Here is a 14,308-nt window from a genome sequence, read left to right as displayed (position 1 = left end):
ATGAACAATTTGTGGAGAGACAACTGGAATGCTCTGATTCAACAGGTGCAACAGGATGTAGCGGCCCGTTTGACGGAGGAGGCGGAGGATGCGGAGGATCCGATCCCTCGCACCATTACTCATCGGCGGACAATCCCACGAGACCACGTCGGTGCTCACCAACGTTTAATGTATGATTACTTCGTGGATAACCCCCGTTATCCACCCGAGATATTCCGCCGGAGATTCAGGATGTCGCAGCGGCTGTTCAACTATATAGCGACGAATTTGGCGGAGCGTTACCGGTGCTTCACCCTCCGGCGTGATGCATCTGGCCGGATCGGGCTGTCCACACAACAAAAGTGCACCGCTGCAATCCGACAGCTTGCCTACGCTGGACCAGCGGACATGTTCGATGAATACCTACAGATGGGTGAGACGACTAGCCTCACGGTGCTTAGGCAGTTCTGTAAGGGGATCCGAGAAATTTTCGGTGGGGAGTTTCTACGGAAGCCCAACCCGGATGAGTGTCAGCGCCTACTTGATATGCACGGGTCGGTGCACGGCTTCCCCGGAATGTTAGGAAGCATCGATTGCATGCATTGGGAGTGGAGGAACTGCCCTGTGGCATGGAAAGGCCAGTTCACTACTGGATTCAAAAGCAAACATCCAACGATGATACTGGAAGCCGTGGCAGACTACCGTCTGAAGATCTGGCATGCGTATTTCGGCGTGGCAGGTTCGAACAACGACATCAATGTTCTTCAGTCGTCGCCTCTCTTCAACGAGGAGTGCCGGGGGGAGGGGCCAGAAATCAGCTTCGTAGCCAACGGTACGCAGTATAGTAGGGGCTACTATTTGGCAGATGGAATATATCCGCGGTGGCCCGTATTCGTGAAGACTGTCCGCCAACCGGTAGGACCGAAGAAACAATATTTTGCGCGCAAACAAGAGAGTGCTAGGAAGGACGTTGAGCGGGCTTTTGGTGTCCTCCAATCGCGGTGGGCTATTATACGGTGTCCGGCACGAGTTTGGCACGAAGATGATGTCGCGAATATTATGTTAGCCTGTATCATATTGCATAATATGATAATAGAAGATGAAGGATTTGCGGCAGAGCGATGGGCGCCGGAAGAGGGTGCAAGTACAAGTCACGGTGTCGCCTCCGCGCCGATCCAGATGGGCGTACCACGGAGCAATGAATATTTGATCCAACGCTTCGCTGATATGCGCAGGACCACATCACATAACACACTGCAGGCCGATTTGATTGAAGAAGTATGGGCACGTAGGGGAGGTAGTGGCGTTGTGTAAACTTGGTAGTGATTTGTACTAGATTCAATGTAGTGTGTGATTTTAATTTTAATTTAGTGTGTAATTTTAATTTTAATTTGTATTGTATTTGTATTTTATTTTTATTTTATTTTATTTTTATTTTTATTTTTAATTCGTATAGTCGGCCTTTCTTAATCCACTAATTAGAGCCCGATAAATTTGTTAATAATTACTTGATATATTATAAAATGAAAGTTGATTATAAAATTTCGGGGCTATTGGAGTTGTCCACTATAGTGGCGGAAATAGAATTTTGGGGCTATGGATAAAAAATTGGGGCTATGGACAAAAAACTGGGGCGGGGCTATTGGGCGTGTCCACCTTATAGTGGACACCCTTAAATTTAAAGTGATATGTGTCGAATAAAACGGTGATATGGAGTAGTAAAATTTAAAGTGAAAGTTGTGAGATATCATTATGCTAAGTAGGTGTTTGTTGAGAAATAAATTTTACTATAATCTTCTAATAGTACTACTTCATTACAAAAGAATTACAAAGGGGTGTCCTCTTTTGGACTTTGGATGGAACTTGGAAAAAAAATTAACTCAACTTTACAATTGTGATCTTATCTGTGCAAGTATGCATTTATAAAATGGAAACAGATTCACGTATTCAGAAAAGCTCAATTTATAATAGAATCATTTATGTTATGAAACACTAACTTGTTTTAGATTTAATTTTTATTTTAATCGATAGGTTATCAGTTATAGCGAATAGCAAAAATTTTTCTAAAAGCTCATCATTTTCTTTAGTGATGATAAACAATAGTCTTCGTAGACCCTTAATAAATTATTGTAAGTTTGTTACCGACGAAAAAGTGTGACTCTTTGTTGACATGGACTATTATTTACTACTAGTAGTACTAGTACAACTTATTCTCTAGGGATGGTGGTGGTCGGGTGGCTGCTTTTAATGCTCCTAATACAAACATATAAACGTGTGGGATTAGAGTATAGTAGTATTCATTTTAATTTAATTTTTAAAATTGTTTCTAACTCTTCATAAATTTTTGGTTTTTAATCGTAATGAACAATTTGTCAGTTAAAACAGTTAGTCCATTAACCTATTGATGAGTGGATTAACTGATCACAATTAAGTCACACTCCCTCCGTTTCACAGTAATAGATGCATTTCATTTTGAGTATTCGTTTTGAAAAATGATAATAAATGGTTAAAGAAGAGGAATAGTAAAGTAAGATAGATAATAGGGTAGATAATACTCTTATCTACACTATTCTCTACTCTTCTCTATACTATTCTCTATCTTACTTTACTATTTCTCTACTTTAACCATTTATTATCATTTTTTCAAAACGAGTGCTCAAAATGAAATATCTCTATTACTGCGGAATGGAGAGAGTATTTCTGATTCGTTGTTCGGCTCAGCTATAATGTTAATTAACCGATAGTATTAACACTCCTATGAACACGCCATTGATACGACAATATATAATTAGTAATGTGGAGTAGAGAAGACAAAAGAAATGTGAGACACTTGGTCTATCTACTAAATGAGTGCACAAAGTCAAAGATTATAGGAACATGTAACCTAACATAGGCCTCCAAATTTTTTGAATTATTGGGCCTAATAAAAGTGTAACAAGTGAGGACAATTCACATGAATTATGGTAGGTGCACAATATGTTGGTATGGTTTGACTATGTTACTATGGAACCCCACAAATGATTGATAAGTGACTCAATGCATGCATGCATGCTCCCATAAATAAAGATCATAATTCACTGGCTACAAATTAGACATGAACATTATCAACAAAAATATTTTTTGGGTTTTATTTTAATATAAATATAATTAAATTCCAATGTTACTCCTTGGATATCATCATAAATGTACCCCTAATTGCTAATTCCAATGTTACTTCAACTGTTTATAGTCTACAAGAACTTAGATAATTTAAGTTTTCATATAAACTAAGAATCGTGATTCTGCTATGGAAGAATATACATGAATTCAAACATTGGGTCCAATAACTGAAAAATAAAGTACTACTATGATAGGATTTTGTATCCTATCGATCAGCAATAGAGCACTCAAACGATTACGAAGAACAAAATAAATCCTAGTTGAGGTGCTAGGGGGCGATTTCCGCCAGAACCAAGAATGAGAGCACATAATTAACTTTATTTCTCAATGATTCAAAATACTAGAGAATTCTATAATTTATAGAATTCTAAACCCTAAACATACCTTGCTAAGCAAGCAAAATAATTAAATGAAAAGATTACAAAAGATATGCAAAATCAAATAAAAAAACTATTAAAAGATAAGTTGGGGATTGAGAGAGATTTGGACGTGATCTTGAGCGTTATTTAGATGCTCGAGGACCCTATCAACTCTCCCCCGGTTGAAATCCACCTTGTCCTCAAGGTGGGAAAAAGAAATAAGCAATGCAAAAGTGATACCATATCTTGGCTTCAACGGCAACACCCGTAGTTGCAGCTCTATGTTCTCCTTCATTGTGGATGCCTATTGAGAGGGCTGCAGTGAAGTCTTCCAACGTTCCGTAGCGGATCAGTTTGAACACATCAAATGGTCTCGGATCAAATATGTGAACCCCTATTACGCCACCAAATTGACGAGTTGCACGGTACCACGCAGCCGCTTTGAGCATAAAACTATTGTCCAAAATACAAGAACCTGCAAAAATCAATTCATCCTTTGAGAATCCCAGACGTGTCACCTCCATGCGCGGAGGGATCGCACGGCCATCTGAGGCCTGAGACAAACAGAACAAGTCTTTCTCCACCGACTTGACGTCTTTGGGCGTAGCTTCGCCTCCACGTGCCATTTCGACAACTTCAGTTTGTGGCTTTGCCTCAGCCTCTACCAACTCTTCAACTACCACACTTTTTGTTTCAACCACATCATTTTTTGGTTCGATCTTCTCAGCCTCAGCGTTGTCTCCTCTGTTTTCATATCCCGTTGTGATTCAACCTTATTTTCTTCAAAGGGGGCAGCTTCAGATTTGGCTAAACAATCAGTAGGCTCGGCTGGTGGAGCAAGAGCTGCCTTTTTGACCACTTGAGTATGCGTTTGTTCTACCTCCTCTTTTTTTGCTTATGTTGATTCACACTCAGATTTTGTGCTATCTGCTTCAATTTTCTTCATCTTGTAACTATCGATGGTGACTAATTGCCTTTTATCCGCCCTCTCTGTTAAATCTAGAGAAAATTGGTGATAGACTGCCACCAAGAAATTCTCCCACGAACCATCAATGTCATTTTTTTGATAAGTATGAAACCAATCGGTTACCGGTGGATCGAACAAGTATTTCGTAAGATAAAGGCGATCATCGAGCGGAGTGTAGTAATGGTTGTAATACTCTTGGACCTTACAGATCCAATCCATGGCCATTTTCCCATCAAAACGTGGAGGTTTGAGGTGTGGTATGGAATAAGACTTGAAACCCATCGGTTCCTGCGTGATTGACGGAGGGGGCGACCAACGCCGCAGAGGCGAGTGCTCGTCAAGACTGTCTGAATTCTCCTCGGGCCGTGTTTGCTGCCCAAATGTGGCTAGAAATTCTCCATGAGCGCTGACGAGGCGACGCAGTTCCACGAGCATCCCAATTCCCACGGATGTCTGTGAGAGTGTGTTGTGGTGATTCCCCTAGAAAAGCCATGGAAATAAGAGTAATTGTTTCTTGCAAGAACAAAACGTAGACAAATATTGAGATGAGAATATGTTGTATTGATAGGTCCTTGACCTATCGAGCCTGAGCACCACGATTTGAACGAACAAATAGAGGAAAAGATAAACCCTAGTTGAGGTGCTAGGGAGCGATTTCCGCGAGAACCGGGAATGAGAACAAGTAATTAACTTTGTTTCTCAATGAATCAACATACTATAGAATTCTATAATTTATAGAATTCTAAACCCTAAACATATCTTGCTAAGCAAGCAAAATAATTAAATAAAAAAGATTACAAAAGATATGCAAAATCAAATCAAACACTATTAAAAGATAAGTTGGGGATTGAGAGAGATTTGGACGTGATCTTGAGCGTGATTTAGATATCATACTACTACTGCCTTATTTATATTCCAGAAGCTGCTTTAATTATAAATCTTTTTGGTTTTATTTAATGTGCTTTGAATATTTCTTTTTCGGGTGAGTATTTTGATATGGCACGAATTTTAAATGAAACATTCCAAATCTTATGGATGTTGCAAAAGCAACATTTACAGATTCCAGAGCTTCTTGGGTTTGGTAACTTATAATGGAGTATTTTTTTTCTTTAGTTAAATAAGAGTAAAAAATTAATAAAAAATCAATGTGTTGGTGACGGCAATTATATCCTAATTTATCTGAGGCTGTTGAATCCAATTCTTTCATTCCATTGATGAAAATGAAATTGTTCCGATCGATTGAACCATAAATTTAGTCTCATAGATTTACTTATTGATTCGATTTTCAAAATATTGAATATGGTTAAAGTGTAAAACTAAATATTGCAAATTTTGCTATTGCATAAGGAGAATCAAAGTGTCACGCCCGCATTTCCTAAGGATAGGAAGTACGGTGGACCGCGACTAGGGGAGGAATAAAGAAGCGGGGAAGAAAGGGGAGAACAGGAATATTTGACCCAAAAGCATTTATTAAAAAGAAGTTCACTTCAAACATTGTACTAAGAAGACATTTCTAAAGTTAATGTAAACAGAGTTAAATAAAAACAATGTATCGGATTACAAAGCAGCGGAAAAGACCAAAAGACAGATGATGCCGGGTATGACGACACGACACCATCCAAAAGACCAAGTAAAACACTCATTTGGCTTTCACTGCTCAACATCCGTCATCCCCATCGCCGCTCAACCTGCACATTAAGAAAACAACATGCAGGGCTGAGTACTTATTGCACTCAGTGGACACACGCCAAAATCATAGTTTGTCATGCCACATCAGTGTAACCTTGGGGTTTTAAGTGTAAGAAAGTAACCCAAGTACACAAAATATATTTCATAAATTCGACTGCGCAGTCATTTTCAGATATTGCCACCCTTATTCCCACTATCATACACTATCTGATCCAACCATGACAAGGGGCGTGGCCACACCCCAGGTCAACTAGACCGGCCAACTTGCTCTCAGATGGCTCCCGGTCTCGTGTACACTAGCCTGAGGGTTCGCAGCCCAACAGACCCGAATTCGATTAAACATATATGGTAAACCACTTCAGATAGGTTTCAAAACAAAACAATTGGCAAGACAAACAGTTCACCTCCATAAACATTTCCGGAACAAAGTCCGTATTTAAAGATAACCCACATAAAAGTAGGGTAGAAAAGCCCACCTCGATTGCTTAGCTTTTAAAACAGTTCCCTTCAACCACACTTTCCTCGTAAAAGATCACCCTTTTTGAAAGATAAATAAATCATGATTAGAGTCAGGGTAGACGATGTTTAAACGACAATGCATGATTCCTACGTGGACGACTTCAACATCTAGCACGTTACACGAACACACACTTAACAACATCTCATAAGCCAAAACACACAAAGACACGCCCGAAAACACACCCCGCACGCACCCGACACGCATACGACGTACTCAAAACGCGCACACGACACACACACAACACTCAAACTCCTGGCATACCCTTACTGTGCAACGGCTCACTTGGCTCGGAAAAGGTTCGGAAAAAGCTCGGAAAAAGGATCGGCGTCTCGGCCTGGCTCGGTGTCTCGGCCGCCTGGCTCGGCACCTCGGCCGACCGTCTCGGCCGCCTGGCTCAGCACCTCGGCCGACCGTCTCGGCCGCCTGGCTCGGCACCTCGGCCGCCTGGCTCGGCACCTCGGCCGACCGTCTCGGCCGCCTGGCTCGGCACCTCGGCCGCCTGTCTCGGCACAGCTCGGCACCTGTCTCGGCACAGCTCGGCACCTGTCTCGGCACAGCTCGGCACTTGTCTCGGCACAGCTCGGCACCTGTCTCGGCACAGCTCGGCACCTGTCTCGGCACAGCTCGGCACCTGTCTCGGCACAGCTCGGCACCTGTCTCGGCACAGCTCGGCACCCGTCTCGGCACAGCTCGGCACCTGTCTCGGCACAGCTCGGCACCTGTCTCGGCACAGTCCAGTGTACACTCACTTTCCTCCAACCTCCGATTCTCAAACCCTATACGACATTCACACCACACCTCCTACGTCCCAAAACACACCCAAACACCTGGGTCATCCCTTCAAAACTCTCCACAACACTGCCCTAGGCCGAACCCTACAACTCTCGGCCAACACACACGAAACCCTCGAACCAAACACTGATTTTCCCGAGCCATCTCTTGGCCAAACACACCCACATGCTTCACAAAACACAACACTCAGAAACACACCCAAAGCACACACAAACATCACCCAGAACACACCACACGCAGAACTGCGCAGTTTACTTGCAAAAATCATAGTAAAATCATACGACATCCAATGAAGCTGAAATTTACACACCACACCGAAGACACATCCAAGTTTATACGGTTAAAATTTCGTACCAAAAGGAGATCGTTTGCTCAGTCAAAACGGGGTCGGAACCCACTGTCAGTTACTAACAAAACATGCTCGACAACAACACATAATCACAAAACCTATTCAGCATCTAAACCTTCCCAAAACGTCCTACATGCATGTTTTTCGAATTAAACGAGAGTTGAGGCCTTGTATTTGTTGGTTTCTGGGATTACAAAGATAACTACCGGGCGTAATACAACCCAAAAGAAAGGAAAGGAAGAACTGAACTTAAAAATACAACGTATAATCGAAACTACTAAACCAGTGTGATTAGCCGAGTCGAGGAGGCCTCTTCCCGCAAGACGAGATACGCCCCGGTAGTGCTCTTCGGTTTGGCGTGTCGTCCCCAAAGGTAAAACGGCTACGTCTCTATTGATGCAGCACCGCAATCAACAGAGCTCCGGCGAACTGGATGGAGGAGAGGGCAGAGCTTCGACAGAAAAACTATGCAGGGAGAGGGAGAGAGCTTATGATGCAGAATGCTTTTTTGAATTGTGTAGTGATGCATGGAATGGCTGGCCTATTTATAGGCTCAGTCCACTGCAGGGGGTCAACAGCCATGATGGCTGTCATCATGGCAATTCGTAACCGACGTCGGTTACAGACGTGTGGCAGGAGTGTGCCATCCGTGTGTGGAGCGTGTGGATTTCTCACGTGGCAACCGTGACTGTGCCTCGCTTGACGACGTGTCAAGCCACTTGGATTGCTGACTCGGCGGTGGTCCAAAAAGAATAGTTTGGGCCAAGCACCAAGCCCAAAGACCACCCAAAGACCAATTGCCAAGATCCAAGTCCAAGTCCAAGTCCAAGTCCAAGTCCAAGTCCAAGATCAAGATCGAGATCGAGATCGGGATCGGGCTCGGGATCGGGCTCGGGCCCGAGGCCCGAGGCCCGCGGCCCGCGACCACGAGCACGAGCACGAGCACGAGCACGTGCACGGGCACGGGCTCGGGCTCGGGCGGGCGGGCGGCGGCGGCGCGCGCGTGTGCGCGCGTGTGGGCTCTTTCACCCATCTTGGTCCACTATAATTATTAAGTAACATAAAGTCACTTAATTTATACACATTAAAGATGTGTTAATCCTCCAATGTGGGATAATTAACACTAGTTAATTATTCCCTAAGCTCCATCTCCAAGCTTTAATTAAAAGCTAATTATGCCCAACTTTAATCCACTATTTCTCACTCACCGGAAATCGGATTTGAGAAAGTGAATATACTACATTTACCTACGTAAAATGTAGATCGACGCTATGTCATTTAATTTCACAAAATTAAATGTCTCGTCACATTTATTATTTGGTCAAAATCCATTGACCGGGCATATTTAATCCATGATTTTTTACAATCCCCCACATGAGTGGAAATAGCCGAATGCATATGCATGCAGACACAAGCTCAACCCTCGCGAGGTATATAAGCATAAGGATAGGTAGTTGTTGACTTTGAACCCTCCATAGTCGACACCATCGGATACACAGGCGGCTTAGTAGCGCGATGCTTTGAACTAATCCCCCACGGCGTGCACCGAGACAATGGTGTTAACACTTAAACACCTCAACCTCATCCGTTCTCACGTTTTGTGTCCATTGCGGTCTTGGACACCACTTTGGATTCATAAGTGCGTTTTTTTTACGAAGCGACCACACTTCGCACTTACGTAGGTGATTCTTAGTCAAGTACCTTGCCATACTTGGTCTCTTTGAGAATTCCATCTCTTTGAGATCCTTAAGAACCATTAAAAGTCATAGACTTAGCCTTTACCACGAGGCAAGTTCTCCAACACTCTATTGCTCTCTAGGGAATAGATATAGTTTGAGTGTTTTTTCCATGAACTCTCATAGCTTAGTTGTCCCTTTGAACCAAGTTCTTGGGATCTCCAGTCATCATGGTTGGGTTACCACTATGACAATTCTTTAGTTTGTGGATTTCAAACCCATTCCCTCTAGCAACTTATTCATTTGATCACGGTTTAACCCTTTGGTTAGCGGATCCGCTAGATTATCTATTGACTTCACATAGTCAATTGTAATCACCCCTGTTGTGATCAAATGTCTCACGGTGTTATGTCGTCGACGTATATGTCGAGACTTACCGTTATAGAAACCATTGTTTGCCCTTCCAATAGCCGCTTGGCTATCGCAGTGAATCAGCACTGGTGGCACTGGCTTAGACCAACATGGAATGTCTTCAAGGAAGTTCTTAAGCCACTCGGCTTCCTCACCAGCCTTATCCAAGGCAATGAACTCCGATTCCATTGTTGATCGGGCTATACAGGTCTGTTTTGTGGATTTCCACGATACAGCACCACCCCCAATAGTAAAGACATATCCACTTGTTGAAAGTGAGTCTCTATTATCGGATATCCAATTGGCATCACAGTACCCTTCAAGCACCGGGGGGTATCTCGAGAAGTGTAGCCCAAGATTTTGAGTGTGTTTTAAATATCTCAAAACCCTCACAAGAGCTCTCCAATGCTCTTTGCTTGGATTGCTCGTGTAACGACTTAACTTGTTCACGGCACAAGCAATGTCAGGTCGAGTGCAATTAGTCAAGTACATAATGCACCCGATGACCCGTGCATACTCTTCTTGTGCAACGGGCTCGCCTTTGTTTTTGCTCAAGTGAACGTCGAGTTCAATTGGAGTCTTAACCGGCGCGCCATCATAGGCTTTGAATTTATTCAATATCTTCTCAACATAATGTGATTGTGTTAAGATGATTCCATCATTCGTTCTTAGAATCTTCATTCCAAGAATTACATCGGCTAGACCCATGTCTTTCATGTCAAAGTTTCTCTTTAACATGGCCTTTGTATCGTTAATTACTTGAGTGTTGCTACCCAAGATTAACATATCATCAACGTAGAGACACACTATAACATGACCGTTATTAGTGCTCTTGATGTAGACACATTTGTCGCACTCGTTGATTTTAAACCCATTTGATAACATCACATTATCAAACTTCAAGTGCCATTGCAATGGCGCTTGTTTCAATCCATATAGGGATTTCACGAGCTTGCATACCTTTTTCTCTTGTCCAGGTACTACAAACCCTTCGGGTTGTTCCATGTAGATTTCGTCTTCTAGTTCACCATTCAGAAACGCGGTCTTTACATCCATTTGATGAATCTCGAGATTGTGCAATGCAGCAATAGCGAGAAGCACCCGGATAGATGTAATCCTTGTTACAGGTGAATAGATATCGAAGAAGTCATGTCCTTCTTTTTGTTTAAAACCCTTTACTACTAATCGGGCTTTATACTTATCAACTGTTCCATCGGCCTTAAACTTTCTTTTAAGAACCCATTTGCATCCTAAAGGTTTAGCACCTTCGGGCAAATCAACCAACACCCATGTGTGGTTTAGCAAAATTGAATCAATTTCGCTTTGAACAGCTTCTCTCCAATGCAGCCCGTCTGGGCCAGCAAAGGCTACTTTTATCGATGTTGGTTCTTCATCCAACATGAAAGCAATGTAGTCAGGACCAAAAGTTTTTGGTGTTCTGACTCTATTACCACGTCTTAGTACTGTATCTTTTGGATCGGGCCTTGCACGCTTGCGCGATTCAGGTTCCGCATCTGTTGATTTAGAACTAGTGGCTTCTTCTTCCACTTGTTTAGAACTAGTGGCTTCTTCAATTCTTGTCTCAGAATTGGTTGATACTTTTTCCTTATCTTTGCAAGGAAAGGTATTTTCGAGAAATACAGCATTCCTCGACTCAATTGTTGTTCCTACTGTGATAGTCGATATTTCAGACTTGTGAACAACAAATCGATATGCACTACTGTTAAGTGCATATCCAATGAAGATGCAATCAACCGTCTTAGGTCCGATTGTAACTTCTTTGGGCGGAGGAACCATCACCTTTGCCAAACACCCCCACACTTTGAGGTATTTGTAGGATGGCTTCCTTCCCTTCCACAACTCATAAGGAGTAACATCTTTTCCTTTGAGAGGGATTTTATTCAAGATATAGTTTGCTGTCAAAACAGCTTCCCCCCACATGTTATGTGGTAATCCTGAACTGAGTAGCAGAGCATTCATCATCTCTTTTAGAGTTCGATTCTTGCGTTCTGCAACACCATTAGATTGTGGTGAATATGGAGCAGTTGTTTGATGAATTATACCACTTGCGTTGCATAACTCCTCAAACGGGGCTACATATTCGCCTCCTCTATCGCTTCGAATCATTTTGATTTTACAACCAAGTTGATTCTCAACTTCGTTCTTATAATTTTTGAACGCCTCTATTGCTTCATCTTTGCTTCTTAAAAGATAAATGTAGCAATATCTTGTGCAATCATCTATGAAAGTGATAAAGTACTTTTTACCACCTCTAGTTTGCAACATCTTTAAATCACATACATCCGTGTGAATTAATTCAAGGGGTTTTGTGCTTCGTTCAACCGAGTGAAACGGCAACTTAGTCATTTTTGCTTCAAGACAAATTTCACATTTATCTTGGATATCCAATTCATTAGCCTTTAGTAAATCTAAATTTACTAATCTTTTAATGGCTTTTGAATTTACATGTCCCAATCTACAATGCCACAAATTTGAAGACTCAATCAAATAAGAGGAAGTAGATGCTTTATTCTTATTGGCCAATGGCTTCGCAACACTTCGAGTTGCTACACTAAGCTTGAAAAGCCCATCGGTTACATAACCTTTTCCGATGGATTTTCCAAACTTATACAAGACAAACCTATCGGACTCAAATACAAGTTTAAACCCTTTATTAACTAGTATTGATCCTGACACTAGGTTCTTGCGGATGTCCGGGACATGCAGCACATCCTTCAAAGTGATAGTTAGGCCAGACGTCATCATGAGAATCACGTTGCCAACGCCGAGGACTTCTGACGATGCTTGATTCCCCATGTTGATCTTCCTCCCTTCAACAGCAGTGTAGGAGGCAAACTTGCTCCTGTCGGAGCAAACATGAGCAGTAGCGCCGGTGTCGATGTACCAGCCTCCCTTGTTATCAACAAGGTTAACCTCTTCAGTGACCACTGCAATGAGGTCGTTCTCATCCCAGTCCTTGAACTCCTTCTCAACGACGTGGGCTGCCGGCTTCTTCTTCTTGCTGCGGCAGTCTTTGGCAAAGTGGCCCGGTTTGCCACATTTGTAGCAGTCGCCTTCAAACTTCTTTGAAGGCTGCTTTCCCTTCCCTTTGTCGTTTGGACGGTTTGGGCGAGGGCGTTTGTTGGAGGGACCGCCCCGCTCCAACAGGTTGGCTTTGGCTTCATTTGGGGTGAAGCCCTTAGCCTTTTGATCACTTTTGCGCACGTCGGCCTCAATGCGCAACTTCACGATCAAGTCTTCAAGGGTCATCTGCTTTCGCTTGTGCTTGAGATAACTCTTGAAGTCCTTCCAACTTGGAGGGAGCTTGTCAATGATCGTGCACCTTAGGAACTTATCGGGCAAGGTCATCCCTTCAGCCACTAAGGAGTGGATGATCATTTGGAGCTCTTGGACTTGCTCCATGATGGGTCGAGAGTCGACCATCTTGTAGTCCATAAACTTGGATGCTACAACCTGTTCAGTCCCTGCAGCATTGTCTATGCTATATTTCTTCTCTAGGCTTTCCCACATTTGTTTAGATGTGGTTACATTGGAGTATACATTATAGAGGCTATCATCTAATGCACTTAAAATAAAGTTTTTACATAGATAATCCCCTTTTCTCCAAGCTTCATAGTCCGCCATGACTTCGAGCCTAGTCTCTTGGTCGCTTGGCGCGGGCGGCTCGTTCTCCGTGAGGAAGTTGGCGACGCCCAATGTTGTCAAGTAGAACAACATCTTCTGGTACCACCGCTTGAAGTCAGATCCTCCAAACTTTGGTGGCTTCTCGGCAGGTGGCATCATTCTTGGTGCCAAAGGTGCCGCAGTTGGTCCTTGGAAGGAACCAATTCCGTTGCCCCCGAAGGAGCCAACAACTTGGTTGGGCATAGAGCCCCCACCATTCATGTTGGGCATAGAGCCCGCCATGGTCGTACCAGCCCCGAAGGGACTAGCACCCGCATGAGACCCGAAGGCCCCAGCATTCGTGTTGATCCCGAAAGATCCAACACTAGTATTGAGCCCGAAGGCACCAACACTCGATCCATTAAAGGATCCGAAGGAACCACTAAAAGTGGAACCAACCGAACCACCAAAGGTGGAACCAGTGGACGCCCCGAAGGGGTTGTCCCAAACCCAAGGGACGGTGGATGAAGCGGCTGGGAAGCCAGAAGTTGGCATCATCGAGGGAATCGATGAAGTGTTGACCGGTCCAGTGGTCGCCATGGTGGAGGGAATGGCGGCGGCGGTGGTGGCAGCGGCGGTGTTGGAGTCGGTAGACATCTCCAGCAAAGGTGTTTAATATTTCGAAAGTTTTAGTTCAGTTTAGAAGTCCAAATTCCTTCAAAGGCAAGTTATCTCGTCTTGCGATTGTTGGTTTCTGGGATTACAAAGATAACTACCGGGCGT

This window comes from Salvia splendens, chromosome 11 (assembly GCF_004379255.2).
Source record: "Salvia splendens isolate huo1 chromosome 11, SspV2, whole genome shotgun sequence".
Taxonomy (NCBI): Eukaryota; Viridiplantae; Streptophyta; class Magnoliopsida; order Lamiales; family Lamiaceae; genus Salvia; species Salvia splendens.
Note: the sequence above shows the minus strand (reverse complement) of the source record.